At 36.7% G+C, this 19,417-nt stretch overlaps 1 long non-coding RNA gene across 2 annotated transcripts; it reads right to left on the bottom strand.

Annotated features, from left to right (window-relative positions):
• Positions 1-472: 472 nt before the first annotated feature.
• LOC140858120 (uncharacterized) lies at positions 473-9,576 on the bottom strand. 2 transcript variants are annotated; one of them, XR_012141426.1, is made up of 3 exons: positions 7,609-9,576; positions 5,658-7,467; positions 473-5,446 (listed from the first exon to the last, which is right to left on the bottom strand). It is a non-coding gene; the product is annotated as an uncharacterized lncRNA (long non-coding RNA). The 2 variants fall into 2 exon arrangements; XR_012141427.1 differs by having other exon boundaries at positions 473-5,443.
• Between the last annotated feature and the right edge of the window lie 9,841 nt (positions 9,577-19,417).

Below are 19,417 nucleotides of genomic sequence, written 5' to 3'. Positions count from 1 at the left end.
CGGCTTACTAATTGATAGTTGGTGGCCTGTGTCTATTAGGCTGATTGAAAGTCGGATGATGTGTTGTAATTGAGTCGAAGCTCATCCTGCAATGTAATTTTTATGGTCCATCATCTAGATAGTCGATTGGCCGACTGTGAATTAGAAAAGCAGATTGAATTATCTTAACAATAAACAATTGCTCAAATTCGAAGAAGTAGCAAACAAAATATTTTATATCTATAAAAAATAATCGGATGTCTTGATGTAAGTTCATTTTTTTTTTTCTCTCATTACAAATATCCATCTATTACGTTAAATAATTTCACCTTTTTATTATTGCCGATACTTTTGTTAGCAAGATGTTGACATTAATATTATCGATAAATGGTGTGGCAAATATGAAGGACCCTGCTTTAGCTACTTGCAAGTGTATTATCATGGGTTATAAAAATGGATAGCTCTCGAAAACATGTACTCGCAAGTATTAGATTATTCAATTTTTTAGGCAATATTTTTTATGCATCGTGATTGGTGCAGAATGTGTGCACCATTTGTGATGATTGGTGCACCATCTGCGATGATTGGTGCACATATGAGGCTGGGGCACGACCGTGATTTTTTTTTTTTTTTCGGCCCCAAGCGTGGGCACAAAGAATTTCTCTTTTGGAGAATGGTCAATGGCCTAGTCTAGACTATGATCCATGTGGGCATCTGGCTTCTTCTTCTCTGGGTGGCAGAGGAAGAGAGATTAGCGGAGTTTGGTTAATCTTAGTCACCTCGCCTAATAGGACAGCTTCTCCTTGGGAGTTTGGGTTCCGAAATCTGGTCATGCTTTGTCGCAAGTTGTTTAGCGGTTGCGGCTGTTTCACTGGGAGACCTCAAGAGTGTCCCATGATGAAATTGCTGCTCTATAATGGTGCTTCTCTTTTCTCTAATAAGGAACTTGATTTACCTTATTCTACCCTCCACTTTGCTCTTCTGGGCAAGTTCTTCGATCATGGTCTTTTGCCAGATTTCATCTATAGGGAGCTAAGGGCCAGGTGGGGTTTGGAGCATGAGTTTCAAGTCGTGCCACTCTCCAAAGGGGTGCTTTTCATCAAGTTGCCGTTTAAGGAAGTTCAAGGGAGGGTCTTTGTGAAGGGTCCTCGTGCCTTGGCTAGCTAGCTGTGCTAGCTCTCTAGAAATGGCGGCCTAATTTTAAGCCTAGACATGACTCCATAACTCATGCTGCTATTTGGCTAAGGATGCCTGATTTATCGTTTGAACTTTGGAAAGATAAGATCCTTTGTATTGCTGCTAAAGTAGGGGCTCTTTTGTTTCTTTATGAGCATACTTTTTGGCAACTCAAGGTAGTTGTGCTAGGACTTGCATCCACTTGGATCTGTCAAAACTTGTTATGTCCTAGTACTGCTCTTCATGCCAATGAACAACTAGTTTGGCATGAGTTTGTGTGTGAAGACCTTCTGGATTTGTGTTATATTTATGGGCATCTAGGTCATCTGGCTAACACTTGTTTATCTTCTCAACTTGATTTGAGTTCTTCTACAAAGATGCTCTACAACCTTAAGAGTCATGCTGCTTGTGTCCCTCTCTCTGAATCTCCCACCATAGGTTCTGCTCCAGCCTCATCACTGCCTTCTTTAGTGGCTTCTCTTCTTCTACTAAGACCTCTGCCTGGCCTCCTGCGTGTCGAGCAGCTTGTCATTGCTACTTCTGTGCCATCTCCTTTTCAACCATTTGTTTTCTCCCCCTTGCAATTAGATACTCCTGGGGACAATGTGGACTTTAAATTCACCTCTCAGCATTTCGACTCACCAAAGCAACGTTTTGCTGGTCATAAAAAATGCAAGAGGCCTTTTCTACAGTTTAGGAAGAAGGAGAATTCTAACGGCTCCGGTGGTTCTGGTTCACCTCGAACAACCAAAGTCTTGATTGCTAAGGCAACTAATCATACTGCTAAAGATCAATTGACTGCTACTCTTATCCCTACCTCTATTCCAATTCTTATCAATTTTGCTTCTGGAGGGATTTCAGTCACTACTACATCTGAAACTCAACAAGGTGATGCTTCAGCTCCACCCTCTGAAGGGTTTTCAGTCTCTTCCATTTCGACTGCTACTGTTGGTAATCCTTTGATCTTACATTTTGTATATTTTGGTCGACTTAAGTGTTCCTTAATTAGGAGCCTCATCCAATAGACAGAAGCTTGATTGTGGCTCTATTTCTGCATTTGATAACCAGTCGGTCCATGTTGCTCATCAAGATCCTTACAGTTTCAATGGATCGGGATGCTCTCCCTGATCCCACCTCTAACATATCCACTTAATCATGAATATCCTATCATGGAATTGTCATGGTACTTTGAAATACTTCTTTCTTAATTATCTTAGGACCCTATATCGTATTCGTAGGTTAGATGTTATTTGTAATTAAGAAACTAGGCTGTCTCAGAGTTCCTTGGCCTGTGTTCAAAGAATTATGGGTTGCTCTTGGTCTTTATGTATGCTATCTGTAGTAGGACTTTTTGGCAGCATTCTTATTGCCTGGAAAAAGGATGCTGGACAGTCTAGTTTTTGTTCATAATGACAGACAAGTAGTGTATGGGAATGTTACTCTCCCCTCGGGTGCTTCATAGATCCTTGGGGTGGTTTATGTAAGCACAAGCAAACTGATGTACAGATCCATGTGGCAATCTTTCTACCAAGCCCAAGCTATAAATTTTTGCCAATTTTGTTACTTGGGGACTGCAACTATATTTTCTACAGTCATGACAAGCACAAGGGCAGACCTTTTAAGTTGTCTAGAGACATATTTGAGAATTTCATCAATTTGTGCAAAACTTTGGCCTTCTGGATTTAGGCTTTCAAGGTCCTTCTTACATATGGTATAATAATCAATATGGCCAGCTCAAGTTTGGGAGCGTTTGAAACGTGTTTATGGCACTAATCAGTGCATGGCTGCAATTATATCTAGACTCTGATGTTCGTCATTTGGTTCGCCTTGCATCTAATCATTGCCCAGTTTTGGTTTCTTGACAACCATATTGGCCAAGAGGTCCATTCCTTTATAGATTTGAAAAATTTTGGTTTTTCTTGTTCAGGCATTCATCATCTTATCATTCAATCTTGGAAGTACCATGGCCATTATTCCCCTGGCATTCGACTTTCTATCTCATTATAGAACACTAGGCTGGCTTTTCATTAATGGAATAGATCTAATGTTGGCAATATTTTCACACAAAATGATATTCTCAGAACTAAACTTTTAGAACTCTAGACTAAGGAAGTTATTTTAGTTCCTTTATCACATGTAGAGTTCTAATTACTTTTACAGACTATGAAGCAATGTCATCATAATCTTATACTACAAGAGATTTTCTGGAGGCCAAAATCCTGGATCTTATGGATGGAGGGTGATTTCAACACTAAATTATTTCATGCCTGTATCATCCAACAAAACCATCATAATCGGATTTCTTCTATTGCACACCCTTTGCGTTGTTTGATTGATAATGCAGAGGAAGTTAAACCATTATTTTGTCTCATTTTCGTGCATTTTGGCATAGTCATTCTGATCCAATTTCTCAATGGTTTTTACCACTTACTATCTTTGTTTCAAATTCCCAGAATCAATTGCTTGTGGCACCCATTTTGGATTTAAAAATTATGGAGATAAATCCTGATAAAACCCCAGGGCCTGATGGTTTCTCACTTCCTTTGGGCACAACCACAGAAGGCCAAGTATAAGTTTCAAGGCGCATGACTTGCTTGCACTCTGCCACCTAAATGTTCTTCGTTATGGCATCATATATTATTTTACACTCAACATCTATTAAGTTTACTTCTATTTGGAACTTGGCAGATGGTAAGGCAGTTGACCTTCTCATTGATCCATGAATTTCACGTGTACTACGTTTTGGCCAACATACATCAACATGGATATTTCTGCATGGGATAAGAAAGCTGCTGATTATATCTCCCCTCATAGAACATGGTGCGATTGGACCAATTAGCTCCTCTTTTTCAGTTGACATCCTCTTTTTCTACCTTGCGACAAACTTCCATCTTTCCAGTTAATCTATTAGCCATGCATTATACATGGAAGCTATCTATTCCTATAGCTGCTAAGGTTTTTATTTGGAAATTACTCTGGTGGAAGTTGCCTACTAAATAGTTTTGTATACCCAAGGTATTTTAAGGGATGATCAAAGTTTTTGTGACCGTTGCCCGGATAAGTGGAAAATCTGGAACATGTGTTGTTCCAAATTGTTATATTGCTGCTCAGTTTTGGGCCCTTTCGGCTTCCGCTTTTCGGCTGCAACCCCCTGGATTTTTGTCGGCATGAGATGATGTTCTGTCTGATGCCATGGTAGAGATCCATCACAAGGTTCTTAATGCCTATGGAGTTTGGTTAATATGGAAGGCTCACAACTATCGTGTCTTCCAATAGCGGCTTTCTTCTCCTTCTACATTGATAAGACAGTTGTAGAATTTTAACTCTTTTCACTCTGTAATGATTTCATCGTCTGGTCAGCACCATTTGAGCAATGAGGTGAGTCTCAAGTTGCAACACTCACCCAACCTATTACCATTTTATGGCTACCTTCCAATCCCTGGTGTTCTAAAAATCAACTATGATGCTTTTGTTGCCTACCCATCAGCTGCTACAGGATACATTATTAGGCTCTTTTGATAAAATGATCTATACTTCAGCAACTTCCATCCCTTTCATTTCAGTCCCCAATGCTGAACTTTGTTAGAGAATGTTATATTTGGAAAGCATATTAATTCCTCCATCAACTTCACCAGCATATCAATTCCTCCATCAACTCCACCATCCTTGATTTAGAAAGTATTAGAATTTCTTATTTATTTATTTCGTTTATTCATTTCCCACAATCATGAGATTTTGTCTTTCCTTTGTTTGTTTCCCACAATTATGAAATTTTGATATATTATATATATTTGTAAATGAATGCAATAGAAGGCATAAGCTTAACCATTTTAACATGGTATCAAAGTATTGATTTTGTCCTTTACAGCATTCTCCTTTGTATTCATACACCACATATTGATCATGTCAACAAAAGACAATAGCTTTTTATCAATTAGCTTATCAAGTGATGATGGTGTTGTTGTGAATCAGAGTAGAGTTGTAGAGATGAATGGAGACAATGTTTCTATAGACTATTCCTCCCCATATTACCAACATCCATTTGATAACCCAGAGATGATGTTGGTCTCGCCACATCTCATTGGTGATAATTATCTATCATGGAAATGGGCTATCAAAGTTGCCCTTGCTGCCAAAAAATGCACTTTATTTCGTTGATGGATCCATGCCAAACCTGGCTCACCATCTGCTGTGAATATGGCTTGGGAACGATGTAGCAATGTGATTATATCATGGTTGCTTAATAGAATATCAGTAGATATCGCCAACAGTGTTAGTTATGCCGAATCTGCTGGTGAGGTATCAAAAAAATCTTAAAAAATCTCATCACCTAAATGTGCATGTAGAAATTTAAAAATAGCAACAAAAAAATTTCAGATCTGGATTAAAACTCTTTTAATTTATCATGCACTAAATAGATTTAATCTATTGATATCCAGAATCTATCACATGCTAGATCATGATGCTGAAAAATAAAAATCATATTTAGAATAGATCAATACCTTTATACGGGTCAATGAACATCGTAGCTGATGATCGTGATATACTTCGAGGTTCTTCGATCAGCCGCATACGCGTCCAGCCTCTACAGATATTCACACAAGATCTTCAGATCTAATCAAAGGCTCCTGACTTCACCAGAGTATTAGCTCCCTTGTAGAAGATGCCTCTTAATGGTTGATGCAGATTTTTTTCAACTCTCTAAGATCCTCTTAGAGAACAAGGAGCAGAGGAGGAAGAAGAAAATCTTCTTTCTTTTCTCTCTCAAAACCCACACCATCTTAGAAAAACCCTAGGGATCTCACGCCTAGAAAAGGAGACTGCTCTCCTCTATTTCACGGATACCCCATGTCCTTCTCTCAGATTTTTCACATAAAATTAGATATCTCACGCCCTTTTTTTTTTCTTAAATATGGCATGGAGGGAGTTGGAGATAGGGTTGGACTCTTTTGGATAGAGTCCAAAGGTGGCGTCCAACTCTTGGATGCCTCCACCCTTTGCATGAGAAGGCTTTGGCATGAACTTTCTTCACACAAACAAGGACGAAGAGGCATCAAACAATTTGTGTGAAAGAATTTTGGGGCATGGGCAATGTGTGGCGCAAAGGAGAGATAAAGTCCCAATGCACTTGGACTCTCTCTTGGTGCCCTAATTAATCCCTAACTAATTAGGAGTTGGTTGCACCCAATTAGAGGAGGATTCTTAGTCCAAATAGGAACTCAAACACTCAGTTAAATCTTGATTCAATTAAGAATAGATCAAACCCAAATACTAATCAAACAAGGATTTGATCTCTCTTGTGATTGAGTTATCTCATAATCCAATCAAGCTTGACTAATCAAATCCAAACCAAATCAAATTGAATCCAATTTAATTAGACTTGATTCTAGCCCCATTGCTCAATCAAATTGAGCCAATTAACAATTCAATTGCTAATTAGTCCTCCTATAACTTACTAACTCTTAGCAAGTTTGACAATTATAATAATTACATTAGTTCAATCATCAATCATATTAATAATTAGATCTTTCTGTGATTCATAATCACAGATCAATTATCTGATCGGACAAAGATCTCTTTTGTGTAGGATCTCATAGATTCTATTTTATCTGATAGTGAGATATATTATGATCTCTATGACAATATCATCAAAACTCTTTTTCGATAGGTTGGAATGATTCCAATTCTGTCCATCAAAAATCATCGATCATCAAGACGACGCTCGACGAGTCTCACAATCTATCAGTGACATCTAGCAGTATATAGGGCAACTCAGTAGAATGAAATATTGAACCTCTAAGTGTAGTTTGTTGAAGTTTTATGGTTTCATACACGCATAATTTTACAAATCGAGTACACAGTAAAATTTTAAAAGTTTTCAGATTAAATTTAATTTAATCTAAGCATGCATAAGATCATATCTTCAAACCATAACCAGAATCATCATATATGAGATAAGATTCAGATACAGAAATCAAATAGAGAACAATAAATATAAAACATACCTGGATATGGATCAATCTTCAACACGAATAAATGATCATGGATGCCTTTCGAAGGTCCCTTGTAGCAGTACAAGCGTCCGGCCTCTACGGATATCCATTCGAGACTCTAATCTGATCGGAAGCCTTTTGATCTCACCGAGGCGCTAGCTTCCTTACAGAGATCATATCTTGATGGTTGAAAAATCTTCTTTTCTCTTAAGACATTCTTAGAGAATAAGAAGATGTAGGAGGATCTTGATCTCTACGCTAGAGATCATAAGAAGAACTCTTTCTTCTCTTTTCTTCCTAAAATTCATGCACCAAACCTCTACAATAGAGATGTAGAAATTTTGTCCAATTTTTGGACAAAGAAAAGATGAGACAACCATGTCTAAACATAGACAAGAGAGAGAGAGGGATATCCAAACAACTAACTATTAGTTGTGTAAGTAAGAAGGGATAAGCATACCTCACGCCCCACCCTTTTTTGCCATACGCTCCCCTCCTTTTCGTCTCTTTTTCTTATGCCTTCTCCTCTGATTATGGGTGTCAAAACCTGATCTAAAATCCTTTCTTACACGTCCCAAGTGGTGGTTATTTATAGGCCAAGAGATGAGTTCGAAATAGGATAGGAATCAAAAGTCCTAACAACTTAAGACTCTATCCCTTTTGTGCCGCCCACCAACTTAAATTTCGCTCAGCTTTTACATGTTGAATAAGGGAGAAAAACCTTCATTCTTACACACACAAAAGGGGAGAAGTTGGCGTCAAGAAGGAGTTGTGGTGTGGGTTATTTGTGGTGCACAAATAGAAGGTGGTGCGGAGTCCTTTTTGGTGCAAGAAAAGAAAGAGTTTTAAACCCATGGGACTCTTCATTTAAATGGCTGTTTGAATCCAATTAAAACATTAATAAATCTTAATCATATTAAGATCAAATTAGACTCAAAAAGATAAAAAATCAAATCTGATTTAGAGTCCAATTAATTTAGATTGGATGTCTCCTAATTGGAGGAGTCTTAGTTTAATTGGACTCTTTCTTGGTGCTTGAGTCAAACTCAATTTTAATCCTAATCCCATTAGGATTTGGTGTAGCATGAAAATGAAGATTCCTAATTCAATTAGAAATATATATATCCTAATCTAATTAAAAATTAGATCAAACCCAAATCCTAATTCAATTGGGACTAATCATCCAATCCTTTTGGGATTATCCTATAATCCTATAGGGTTAATCAAATCAAACCCAAAATGAATCAAATTAAATCCAATCAAATTGAATTTGATACAAGCCCCATTGCTCAATCAAATTGAACCAACTAGCAATCCTATTACTAATTAATCCTCCGGTAACTCACTAACTCTTTAGTAAGTTATATATAATGCAACATTTGCATTTGATCAATTATTAATCAAATTGATAATCAAATCCTATTAAGATTCATAATCATAATTCAACCATCTGATCAGTCAAAAATCTCTTTGTGTGTGACCCCATAGGTTCTATGCTATTTAGTAGTGAGATATATTGTGATCTCTATCACAATATCATTGAAACTCTTTTCAATGGATTAGAACAATTCCAACTCAGCCCACCAAAGATCATTGATCATCAAGATATTCCTCATGAGTCTCACAATCCACTAGTGACACCCAGCAGTATGTAGTGACAATCCAGCAGAATAAAATATGAACTTCTAGGTACAGTTAGTGCATGGTACAGTCCTTCTATCGTGAGTCCCGACCAGATGGCAGGTCATGGATGAATCATCAAATCTCAACATCGATCATATGATAGATTCAATTAGCTTAAGTCCATATGTGACTCTATGAAAATTCTTTTCCATCAATCATAATGCTATGGTCATAGACTTAAAGACTCAGCCTCTTAAATCTCATAGGACTACTCCCTTCTGTTAGAATCGATAGATCTCATCTTGATGCACATCCCACTCCTACAATGGACCAACTATCGCCAACATTCACTACAAGGGCTCCTTGAGATCCATATTAATATGTCAGTCAAACTCTAACAGTCTCACTGTGAGCTGTAGTATCATCTCAGATCAAAAGATTAGTCATACAACTGCAGCATCGAGAAAGTCACTAATGAGTGAGCAGACATTCATGTGACTTCTCATGTTGGTAACGCTCAGTACCAGTTATTCTCTAACAACCACCTGCACTCTCACTCTAGTGTCACTACACTGCAGACTCGAGACCCATCTATCCGAAGGAAGCGATATGTGCACTGGTCTATCCGGATCAATCATTATCCCCATGATGATCTTATGACCAAGAGAAATTTAGGAATCAACTATGAATGGTACATGCCTCAAATTCTCAACTCTTTGAGAATAAGTGTCATCATCTTATTAATTCCTTGAATAATTCATGGATACATAAAAATGAATGATAATATAACTGTCCAATAAGTATAAAATCATATCCTAGAGATATGAAATATGTCAATCAAGATTGACTTCTAGGACATACATCCAACAATCTCTCACTTACACTAAAGTCAATCTGCCATATACCAAGCCCCATCTTCACAAGACAAGCTTTAGTCTTAGGCTAGCTAAGTAACTTACCAGTGGGTCATCCACATTATATGTGGAGTTTGCTCTCTGCACCTCTATATATTTCTACTTGAGGTAGTTGCATGTTCTGCTGTTCTATGTGCTTGGATATCTAGTGAGACCTAGGCTCCTTAGCAAAGGCTATGGTGCCATTATCTTTGCAGTATAGTGTCACAGTATCTAATGGCATGACAATCAATTCTGCAACTAACATTAAAATCAGAATGCATCCTACACATCTACAGTATACTCAGCTTTCATTGATCGATTATTTGAAACCCTTCCAAAATATCAACATAAGAACACACCCCATGATGTAGATATTCTATAATCAATATTAGACATAAAATATGAATTGGTGTATCCTCTCACTCCTAGCTTTGATCCTTCTCCAAATTAAGAATATATCCTAAGTTTTTCTCAAGAGCTTAAGGTCATTTTCACAGCAACCCAGCACTCACAGCCTGGATTCAACTAATATCTACTCGTAACATTTACAATATTATTTATATCAGTTCAAGTACATTACGACATACGACTATGTCCGAGAGGGTAGCAGGCCCCTCTCTGAGATTTCTATGCTGAACCCTTTCAGCATCCAATTTTTTTATTTTATCTGTAAAAATACAAACATCCAATTGCATTTATCACTATAGATCTTTAGGATATTCGATTTATATCTTTCATGGAGAAATCTATATTCAACTATATTTTAACTGATGTCAGTATTGGATACTCCCATTGATCTTTTTAAAATCATAATTTCTCTTTTCTGATCAAATAATTTGATCATGTCATCAAAATGACTTGTTCTAACTCCAAGATTATTATAGACTTTGTGATCTCCTATCACAAGAAGTGAGATCCATAGACTATTTTATATAGAAATCTTCAAAAGATCTCTACTCAAAAAAGCTATTTACATCTTTTCTTGGAGTCGATATCTCACATCGCCTCGTTGTAGGTTCTGAAACCATCTCTATGCTCCCATCTTCCATGAAAAATGACTTTCTCTATATCCTCTGTCAAGCATACCTGAGTACCTTTCGAGAAGATTGAAGATCCTACTATGTGTATGAGATGGAGGAGGAATATACATCTACTGGCTTATAATGAATAGGTTCTTAAAGTTCCAAGGCTCGTCGCTCTTCAGAGACACTCTCTTTGGGCTTAACTTTTCTCCCACTGCTTTATCTTGATTAAATAATTTTTTAAGAAGATAGCATGTTGGGTCACAATCACATTGTAATCTTTTCAGAAAGTAGTATCTCAAACTCTTTTAGGATGAGCTTTATAGACCTATTCTTTAATATATCCACCTGTTGTCCTAGACACAGACTGGATATCCTTGAATCTTAAAATAATTAAGATTCAGTTCTCACCATGTGCCATATCTCATATGGTGTGGTAAGAACAGGTTTAGAGAGAACCTAATTTTATATAAATAAGTACATTCTTAAAAAAATATAAATAAGTCAGTGAAGTTCATTATGGACTAGACCATATCTCATATAGTCTCATGACTCTTCTTATCTCGTTGAGCTAAGATGTACTAAGAGCAGTCCAATATGAAATCATGCCATATTTCATATGCAAAATAGAGACAACTTCTTGGTTAGCACATCACATGGCTACATACATCAAATGTGTACAAGGATAAGTATCTTAGTGATCATTTTTCTCTTATCCCATAAGAGTAGCTTAGTCATATTTTTTCAAAGAGATGATACACAAACTAGATTTGACTCAGCAGTCAATAAGCCTAAAAGTCCATAATTCTTCAGTTTGTTAATCATTTCTTTTCCAATACGACTTAGCCATAGGTTCCACATATAGTTTAAATTTTATCTCAATTTTGGATCTCTCAGATCCAATGGCATTCACTATTTACTAAATTAAGTTCACATATGCATCACCATACAAATAATAAAGACCATCTTTAAGAACTAAATCCAAACAACGATCGCAAAGGACAGATACCCATAGCCACAGCAACAACTTTTGCCCTATAGCCAATTTAAGGATTACTTCCTCAGTCCTCTACCTTTTCATCGACTCTACACTAGAGTCCACAGCTCAACTGAGAGAAGAAAAAATCGTAAGGACAGCATTGAGCAATCTTGATGTACCTACTCTAGGCATGTCTTTGTTTCTTTAGGCTCTCCAGGTATTTACCTCTGAACTCTTTCAAAGTTTTTATTATTATCAACAACTTTGACCAATTCAGATAAGGTGCCATGATGATCTTTTATATGGTAGCTCACCACAAACTATCCATATAAACTAATCAGAGATTGCAGGATCAAATCCATAAGCAATTCATTGTGCATGATCATGTCGAACCTTTTGAGCTCCTTAATGTCCTTGATCATTATCAAATAACGATCATAGACTGACTGCCCATCACGCATCACATGCACTGTACGACTCTGATCATCTCACAACACTTGTAGATGAATCAACATATCATAAGCAGTGAACATATGCTCATGCATAGCATTTATCTTAATTGTCATTGTCCATCCACTCATCAAGTATAGCTCGTTGACTATGGGTTGGACGAATTGTTAACGTTAGAATAATCTGGTAGAGAGCATAGCTTAATTTTTTAAAATAAAGAATAATTCTTAAATTTATGAGCCAGTCTATATACTCGATTTTGGTTAATCAGTTGATATCTAAGATTTAAGCTAGAGGGTTGAAAGTTGATACAATAAACAGCAGAGAGCAAAGATTCTAATTGGATGTTTGTACTTATTTTATGATTTACTCTAGAGATTTTTAGATGCAAAAAGAGACTCTCACTATTTTATCAGATCTTCCACACTCTTTGGGTGGAGAAACAAAAATTCTGATGCGATAATTGGATTTCTAGTGGGTGCTGCGGTCCCACCGATACCGTGCACCTCACCTAACAGTTATTGGTAATATGAATAAATATCGATGCGTGGACAACTCTTTGTCCAGATACTTCTCTAAGCATGTTGTAGCCACTTGGTCTCTAAGTCATGTGAGCTCACCTAACAGTTATTACCCGCACTTCTTAGTTAAGTCAGACCCATCGTTCACAAGTAGGTGCAAAGCCGTCATTGGATCCCTCACCTAACAGTTATTGGTCTCAACCCCATCTTTACCCCACAGTAACTCTTTGTTAATAAAGTGGTTGCGTGTTTCTGATGCAACTGAACCACTGTGACCAGTCGAGAACAATCAACGTCGGTAGCACACCTGCACATCTACAACGATGGAAGACCTTAGACTTAATATTTTATGAAAAGATTTGGATTTAAATCTCATCTAATCAATCATCACATGACTGATAAAATTGGTATGGACTAAATCAAACCACCAAGCAACCATATTTGATACTCAATGTTTCAAATTGGCTAAGTAAGTGGAGATTGGTGGAGGTCCTCCCATTGCTTTCTTTAGAAATCAATAAATTGATCAGATAAGCAAACAAAATTAATTAAATAATCATCTTTCAATTACTTGCCTTAGACACCAATTGGACAATTAATCCGAATAGGCCAGCTTAGGTGAATCAGACTCGAGCCACAGAGCCGAATTAGATCCTTAGATTAATTTGATTCTACATATGGGTGTCAATTGATTCGATCAACAATAATTATATGATCTAAGGCTCTATTGACCTCACCCTAATCAACACTTAACTCAGTTTGATCAACTGTTAAATCAATTTAGACCCAATATGATCAAATCAGAAATCTTTTTATGTAATCCAATTACAGGACTTAACTTGATCTACTCATGACCAATCCCCCATGCATAAATACTAATTTTAGATCTTAAATCAAAATTTTCAGATCTAAATTTTTTACATAAAGAGTAAATTTTGATCTCGAAATAATTTCAGATCTTGCATACAAATATGTATCACATACACAAATAAGTTCAGATCATAGAAATAAATTTCAGTCCTAAACATACTTTCATATATCATACATATGAATCATAACAGATCTCGAAACTCTTTTCAGATCTAAATAACAAAACATATATCACATATATGCTAAAAAAATTAGATCTAAAAATTTAATCTAATTGAAAATTTTAACATCATTCTAGGACAACCATACAGCATAATAAGTTATTCCAGGACAACCTTATGTCAGAACAATATCAAAACCTTTCAGATCTGAAATTTAATCTATAGATTTTAAATCTAAATCTTAATCTCATGCATATGATGTAGCTTTGATACCACTATTAGAGTTTTATGGTTTTATATACATATGATTTTATAAATCGAGTACACAACAAAATTTTAAAAATTTTCAGATTAAATTTAATTTAATCTAAGCATGCATAAGATCGTATCTTCAAACCATAACCAGAATCATCATATGTGAGATAAAATTTAGATATAAAAATTAAATAAAAAAAATAAATATAAAATATACCTGGATATGGATCAATCTTCAATATGAACATATGATCATGGATATCTTCCGAAGGTCCCTTATAGCCGCACAAGCGTCCGACCTATATGGATATCCATATGAGACTCTGATCTGATTAGAAGCCTTTTGATCTCATCGGGATACTAGCTCTCTTGCAGAGATCGCATCTTGATGGTTGAAAAAAAAATTTTTCTCCTAAGACACTCTTAGAGAACAAGAAGATGTAGGAGGATCTTGATCTCTATGCTAGAGATCATGAGAAGAATCATTTCTTCTCTTTTCTTCCCAAAATCCATATACCAAATCTCTACAATAGAGATGTAAAAATTTTATCCAACTTTTGGACAAAGAAAAGAAGAGACAATCATGTCTAAACATAGACAAGAGAGAGAGAGGGATGTCCTAACAACTAACCATTAGTTGTGTAAGAAAGAAGGGATAAGCATACCTCACGCCCCACCTTTTTTTGTCGTACGCTCCCCACCTTTTCTTCTCTTTTTCTCATGCTTTCTCTTCAGATTACGGGCATCAAAATCTAATCTAAAATCTTTTCTTACACGTCCCAAGTGGTGGTTATTTATAGGCCAAGAGATGAGTTCGAAATAGGATAGGAATCAAGAGTCCTAACAACTTAGGACTCTATCCTTTTTGTGCCACCCACTAACTCAAATTTCGCCCAGCTTTTACACGTTGAATAAGGGAGAAAAACCTTCATTCTTACATGCACAAAAGGGGAGAAGTTGGCATCAAGAAGAAGTTACGGCATGGGTTATTTGTGGTGCACAAATAGAAGGTGGCGTGGAGTCCTTTTTGGTGCAAGGAAGGGAAGAGTTTTAAACCCATGGAACTCTTCATTTAAATGGCTGTTTTAATCCAATTAAAATACCAATAAATCTTAATCATATTAGGATCAAATTAAACTCAAAAAGATGAAAAACTAAATCTGATTTGGAGCCTAATTAATTTAGATTGGATGTCTCCTAATTGGAGGAGGAGTCCTAGTCCAATTGGACTCTTTCTTGGTACTTGAATCAAACTCAATTTTAATCCTAATCCCATTAGAATTTGATACAGCATGAAAATGAAGATTCCTAATTCAATTAAAAATACATACATCCTAGTCTAATTAAGAATTGGATCAAACCCAAATCATAATTTAACTGGGACTAATCATCCAATCTTTTTGAGATTATCCTATAACCCTATAAGATTGATTAAATCAAATCCAAAATGTGTCAAATTAAATCCAATCAAATTAGATTTGATACAAGCCCCATTACTCAATCAAATTCAGCCAATTAGCAATCATATTGCTAATTAATTCTCCTATAACTCACTAACTCTTTAGTAAGTTCTATATAATGCAACATTTATATTGGATCAATTATCAATCAAATTGATACTCAAATCCTATTAGATTCATAATCGTAATTCAACCATCTGATCAGTCAAAAGTCTCTTTATATGTGACTCAATAGATTTTATTGTCTGGTAGTGAGATATATTGTGATCTCTATCATAATATTATTGAAACTCTTTTCAATAGATTGGAACAATTCTAACTCAGCCCACCAAGGATCATTAATCATCAAGATGTTCCTCATGAGTCTCACAATCCACTAGTCATACCTAGCAATATGTAGTGACAATATAGCAGAATAAAATATGAACATCTAGATGCAGTTAGCATATGGTACAGTCCCTCTATCGTGAGTCCCGATCAGATGACAGGTCATGGATGAATCGTCAAACCTCAATATCGGTCATATGATAGATTCAATTAGCTTAAGTCTATATGTGACTCTATGAAAACTCTTTTCCATCAATCACAATGCTATGGCCATAGACTTAAAGACTCAACCTTTTAAATCCCATAGGACTACTCCTTTCTGCTAGGGTCAATAGATTCCATCTTGATGCACACCCCACTCCTACAGTGGATCAACTGTCACCAACATCCACTACAAAGGCTTTTTGAGACCCATATTGATATGTCAGTCAAACTCCAGCTATCTCACTATGAGCAGTAGTGTCATCTCAGGTCAAAAGATCAGTTATATAACAGCAGCATCGAGAAAGTCACAAACGAGTGAGCAGACATCCATGTGACTTCTCGTGTTGCTCACGCTCAGTGCTAGTTGTTCTCTAACAACCACCTACACTCTCACTCCAGTGTTACTACACTACAGACTCAAGATCTATTTATTTGAAGAAAGCGATCCGTACACTCGTCTATCCAGATCAATCATCATCCCCATGATAATCCTAAGATCAAGAGCAATTTAAAAATCAACTATGAATGATACATGCTTCAAATTTTCAACTCTTTGAGAATATGTGTCATCATCTTGTTAATCCTTTGGATGATTCATGGACACATTAACATGAATGATAATATAACTGTCCAATAAGTATAAAATCATATCCTAAAGATATGAAATATGTCAGCCAAGATTGGCTTCTATGGCATACATTCAACATAGTTATCATGTAGTTCGATTTTTTTGTCATGAGTTTTGACAAGATGCAGGTCAAGAATAACTCGTCAAACCCGCTAGTCCGTCATATATCTGATTCAATTGATTCAAGTCTATGTAAAATCTTATAAAATTTTTTTTCCACCATTCACCTACCATACTCATAAATTTTAATATTCAGTCTTATGAACTGCATAGGACCTCTCCTTGTCTATCAGGATCGATAGATCCCATCTTGATGCACATCCTATTCCTATAATGGACCTACTGTAGCCAACATACACTATAAGATTTTGAATGGTTAGATAATCAAGTGATTGTGCCGTCAAATTACAGCAATCCCACTACGAACAATCGAGACACCGTAGGTCAAAGAACTATCTACACAACTGCAACATCGAGTAAGTTACTAATGAATAAGTAGTCATCCAAGTGACTTCTCATGCTGGTCATGCTCAGTACTCTTGATCTCTATCAAGCACTTGCACTCTCATTCTAGTGTCTCTACATTGTAGATTCGAGACTCGTCTATCCAAAAAGAGAAGTGATTCATATACCAATTTATCCAAAATATTCACCATCTCCGTGATGATCCATCGATCGGGAGCATTTAGGAATTAACCCCAAATAACACGTACTTCAAATTCTCAACTCTTGAGAATATGTGTCATTATCAAGTCAACCCCTCGGACAATTCATGGATACAAAAATACACATAACATGAATGAAAAAATAACTCAATTTTATTAATTTTAAAAATTTAATGATAAAATTATGCTCCAGAAAGTGTACATGTGTCAACCAATCTGACTTCTAGGACATACATCTAACGATTTTTTACTTGACCTAAATCCAATTGACCATAAACCTAAGTCCCATCTTCTGTTGGCTCAGCGGCTTGATCAACAGGTCAGCCATATTATCTGTGGAGTCAACTTTCTATATCTCGACGAACTTCTTTTCGAGGTATTCGCGAATCAAATGAAATCGTTGCTCGATGTACTTGGACTTTTGATGAGACCTTAGTTCCTTAGTGAGCATTATGACACTATTATCATAGAAGAGTGGAACGACATCTGATGGCATCACATCTAGCTCTACAACAAACTTCTTGAATCAGAATCCTTCCTTAGTAACCTCCGATACGATGATAGACTCTGCCTCCATGATGGAATCTGCAATAATTGATTGCTTGAAACTCTTCCAGCTAACCGCACCATCATTACATAGGAACACAAAATCTGATGTAGACTTTCTATCATCAATGTCAGACATGAAATTTGAGTCAGTATATCTTTGCACCTGCAAGTCTCTTCCTCTAAAGATCAAGAATAGATCCTTAGTCCTTCTCAAATACTTAAGGATATTCTTCATAGCAATCCAAGGTTCCTCCTCTAGATTTGACTAATATCTACTCATGACACTCACAGCAAGAAAAATATCAGATCGAGTACATAGCATAGCATATATGAGGCTCCCTATAGTAGAAGCACAGAGATCTTGCTCATACGTTGAATCTTTCCAGTTGTGCTAGGATACATCTTTTTGGAGAGATGAACTCTATGCCTGAAGAGCAATAAACCCCTCTTGGAGTTTTTCATGCTGAACTGCTTCAGCACTTTCTCTATATATAGCTACTGTGAAAGATCAAACATCTTTTTAGATCTATCTCTATAGACCTTTATTCTCAGAATATAGGATGCTTCTTAAAAGTCTTTTACGAAGAACCCTTTAAACAATCATAACTTAATAGAAGTCATCATGAGAATGTCATTCCCAATTAGGAGGATGCCATCTATATACAATATGAGGAATATAACAACCCTTCTACTGACCTTCTTGAAAACACACAGTTCCTCGTTCTTGATAAAACCAAATGATTTGATCATATTATTAAAATGAGTCTTCCAACTTTAAGACGCTTGCTTTAGTCCATAAAAGACTGCAACTCGCAGACCTTGTGATCTCCATCACTGGACTTTTGCAACTCGCAGACCTTGTAATCTTCATCACTAGATGTGAAACTCAAAGACTGCTCCATATAAATATTTTTCTCAAGATATATATTTAGGAAGATAGTTTTCACATCTATCTGTCAAATCTCATAGTCATGAGCCACTGCAACAGCAAGCAGTATTTGAATGGACTTTTATATGATAACTAGCTAGAAAGTCTCCTGATAGTCAACACCTTCGCACTAAATATTATTGAAAAAATATCTTGAATTCGACCCACAGGAATGAAAATCCAGATGTGGAGAAGTCCAACTCAAAGAGTATGTTGCGAGGAGCTCGAAGGCATGTTTGTGGCCTACAATGCATAGGCCCGCAGGATGGCCCACAGGCCTGCGGTGCGTCAGCCTGGCCAGGCGCGACCCAGCGCGCATGCACATGCACACGGCAGAAGGCGGCCAAGGCTATTTTTTCTTTTGGGTCCATGGTGGACCGGCTCCTATTATCATGGACCATGGTAGGCCTGTGGACCCTTAAGGGTCCACAGGAAAAAATTACAGCTTACGGAGAACACTGTTCATATAAATAGTGTTCCGATGCTGAGGCTACAGTGGCAGGCACGTAAATGCGGGTTTAGGCGGCATGCATATTCAGTAATGAGGTTTCCTAAGGGGGCGGGGAGTTGGATTTTATCAGGATTCAAAGATCGTTTTTCACCTGAATTGAGCTCCATTTTCAACACTATCCTCATGCAGTTTTGGGCCCTTTAAATAGGGATGCTGGGGCACTGTTGAAAGCAACGAGAACTGAGAGAGAGGAGCTCAGGTAGCAGTTGAGAGAAGTTCG

This window comes from Elaeis guineensis, chromosome 5, assembly GCF_000442705.2.
Source record: "Elaeis guineensis isolate ETL-2024a chromosome 5, EG11, whole genome shotgun sequence".
NCBI classification, from domain to species: Eukaryota; Viridiplantae; Streptophyta; class Magnoliopsida; order Arecales; family Arecaceae; genus Elaeis; species Elaeis guineensis.
This window is presented reverse-complemented; position numbering and strand designations above follow the sequence as displayed.